At 42.6% G+C, this 3,674-nt stretch overlaps 1 pseudogene; it reads left to right on the plus strand.

Annotated features, from left to right (window-relative positions):
* The first annotated feature begins 385 nt into the window (after window positions 1-385).
* LOC146798159 (zinc finger protein 862-like) lies at window positions 386-2,455 on the plus strand (annotated as a pseudogene).
* The last annotated feature ends 1,219 nt before the right edge of the window (window positions 2,456-3,674 follow it).

The following is a 3,674-nucleotide window of genomic DNA, read 5'->3' on the forward strand; positions in this document are numbered from 1 at the left end:
GTCAGGCGTGACTACCCACAAAGACAAGGTAATTCTGTTTATGTTCCACATTGGATTTGGGGGGGTGCTGGGTAAATAGATTCACAATCTGCACCCCTTTTCTTTTGCAGGTTTGTCAGACCGTGCTACAAATACAGTTGTACAGGCAGACGTGAGTACAGACAGAACAAACAGGTAATTGTTTGGTAGAGTTAAACTGTGGTGCATCTTGTGTATTGTGGTATTACAACATCCCTTACCCATGTTTTCTTCTGTTGTAGGTTTCGCAGACAGTACCCCATACATTTGAATGGGAATACGTGAGTACAAGCAGAGCAGGTAATTGTTTGGTAGAGTTAAACTGCAGGCTTTGTGGCATAGCTGGCTAAACCCAGTTATCACACATATGTTCAAGTGCAAAGCTGTACCTTCTGCAGAGTGTGATGCTTCACCACAAAGGAAGAAATGTTGCCTTGTATTCAAGGAAGAGTGGATGAAAGAAATTGTGGAGGCTGAGACACAGAAATCACGAAGCAAGGTTCACGTGCAACTTGGGGAACTATTTCAATACAGTCCAGACGTGGGCTTGATTTGCAAAGCATGTGCCGAAGCCAAGATTGTTGGGGACTTTTCTACAGGGAAGAAATGGAGTGATGGCTGGAAACTGGATTACCTGAAACGCCATATAATTAGCAAAGTTCACGAGTCTGCCACGGTGATATTGAGAAACAGAAGTGCTGCTGCCAGGTTTGGTTTTGGAGTGCGGGCAATGCTGACGGAAACTGCCACTGACAAAGCAACAAGAATGGAAGTAGTTGAACGACAAAGGTCCCTGCCTGAGGAGATAAAGATTCTCATCAACAATGTGTTGCTGGCAGTCAAGATGAATACTTCAATGTTATCTGTACAAGACATCCATGACCACCTAGCTTTGTATGTGAAGATACCAGACAGCTGGAGGAGCAAGAACTATGCTTTTGAGTTCCTTGAGGCCATCAATAGCGTGATACACTGTGAAGGTATGGCAGAACTTCGTAACGCTTTGTATCACACATTGATAATTGATGAGAGCACAGATATTTCTGTTACAAAAATGCTCATCCTGTACTTCAAGTTCCAACCTGTAACCTCAACAGAGCACAAAACGCTGTTTGGGGGCATCGTGAAGCTGACTAGTTGGAATGCTGAGACGATCACTACTGCTGTGAAAGAATTCTACACTGCCAACGAACTGGACCTCATGAAAATGGTCATGTTCGCATCCGATGGTGCGTCTGTGATGCTGAGTAAAGATAATGGTGTTGCTACTCGCCTTAAACAATCCATTCCCCATCTAGTTGAGCAGCATTGTGTCGCTCATCGAGAAGATTTGGGAGTTGATGATGCCTGGAAGAGGGTTCCAATGATTAAAGAGATGGAGACATTATTGAGGACTGTCTACACTACGTTCTCCAGATCTCCTGCAAGGAAGTCCAAGCTGGATGAAATGGCATTGGTCACTGATTGTGAAGTGGTCTCTTTTCGACCATTGAATGAAGTCCGGTGGCTTTCAAGGCATTTTGCAGTTGGTGCACTAATTCGGAATTATGAGGCTGTTCTTACGTACTTTGAGCATGAGAAACTTGAAGAGAATGATCCAGTTGCTAAATATTGTTACAAAAAGCTATCTGACTCAAAGTACCGTATTTCCCTTGCAGTAATTAATGACATTCTGAGTGAATTTGCATCTTTGTGCAAACTGTTCCAAAAAAGTTCTTTGACTACTGTTGAAGCTATACAGTATGCAAGAGCAAAGATTGGCCAAATTAAGGAACAGTATTTGGGGGACACTGTCTTTTGGAGCAGCAATGTAAGAGATATGATAGTGTTGTACAAGGAAAGGTAAGAGTTCGACAGTGGGCCTATTTTTTCATTTGTTTCCCTTCTTTGTGAGCACATGCAAAAAAGGTTCCCTGAAGATGAACTGAAAGAATGGGCAAGTTTTGAAATCCAGGCAATAGCAACACAATCACATTTTGATTTTGGGACTGAGAATATACAAAGACTTGTTGAAAAGTATAAAAATGTCTTGGTCCTGGGTGATTGTGAAACACCAGAAGATGTTGTTCGACAATACAGAGATTATAAATATGCGGTGGCAGAACATGTAAAGGGTGGGTTATTTACCACCTTTCAAGACATGGTGAATTTCACTGTACGCAATGCTGCTCAGTATAGGGTGGTGTCTCAGCTTGTTGATGTCTGCGCAACATTTCAAGTTTCTAGTGCAGATTGTGAACGAGGATTCAGCCTCATGAATACTATCAAGAGTAAATTGAGGAATACACTGGAGCAGAAGCATTTGGATATGCTGATGAGGACAAAGGCCTACCTCCTGAATGGGAAAGTTGACCTTGATAGAGTTTATCAGCACTGGAAAAATGGCAAGGATCGCCGTGAAAAGCAACCCTGTCATCCATCTAGTGATGCCACTTGACATGTCTGAACAGCCCTCTCCCACAGTCCATGTTTGCCTGGATGTCAAAGTTTTACAAACTATCTCTGGCGGGATAGCCCAACATAGCTTTCACATCAAATTGTAAATATGTTACGTAATTTTGTAACTTATTGTGTATATGTGATATTGTATAGGCTCGCAACATTTACCCACCCAATGAACAGTGCGCCAGTTATGAATATTTAGTAAAATCTAATGATGCTACCACCGTTGGAGTCTTGTGCTTTTCTAAACCTGAAGTGTACTTGCCTGTGTAACCAATTATGTCATGGCGTGTTTATCCAATTTGCAAACCGGCCTTAAGACCCTTAACGTGGTGCTATATGTGTGTGTAAATGCACCATCTTTTCACTTTTAAGTAAACGCTTGGATTGACATTTGGCACTGCACACGCGCGCGGTCTGGTTCCTGGCGCACATAGCCATGGTTGCAGCACACAGAGACCCTCCACTGCCGCACACAGAGGAAAAAAATTAGAGGGAACATTGTCGGTGAGTATGCTTGTTAGGTTAAAAATGGTGGTGACTCCCAGTAGAGGCAAAGATCTCTGGTAGCCAAAAGGGTAAAAAGGTCAACATGTTTCTTGCCAAGAAGTCAATGATGATCAAAAGGCAATTGACCAGTAAATTCTAATCTACACAGCGGTTGGAACCTGGATCAGAATCAAGGATAATCCAACACTAGATACCCTACATGTGGTGTACCTTCATGCAGAATTGACTAAAACACCGACCCTATTCAGGTAATACCTTAGCCTCCTCGGGTATAGGCTGAGACCATTCTGATTTAACGTGAGAGTTGTAGTTACATTGCACAGGATGACCTACTCCATCTCAGATGCCTCGGAAGTGAAGTATCATTGTAATGCCAGGCGGAATTCTCTGCCTGTCCATGACTGAAGCTTCTTTCCGCATTATCCCTCATCCAATGTGCAATGCTGTGAGAAAAAAAGAGCTGCAAAATAATGTTTGAATATGTAAACTTTATACCCCTTCAGGCTGTTTTGCTATCAGCTTAGTTTGGGCTGAGAGGTTTGCTTGAATGGCGATTCACCTTAGTTTAAAATCTGCAGTGTTGCATGGATGAGGCGAATAAACACCAGAGACTATTTTAGAGGTGATTCCCTTCTGTGGACAATGGGATTAGAAATGGAACCATACTCAACCTTTTGACTAATGTGCATGCTCACTCAACATTC

Source organism: Triturus cristatus, chromosome 9 (assembly GCF_964204655.1).
Source record: "Triturus cristatus chromosome 9, aTriCri1.1, whole genome shotgun sequence".
Taxonomy (NCBI): Eukaryota; Metazoa; Chordata; class Amphibia; order Caudata; family Salamandridae; genus Triturus; species Triturus cristatus.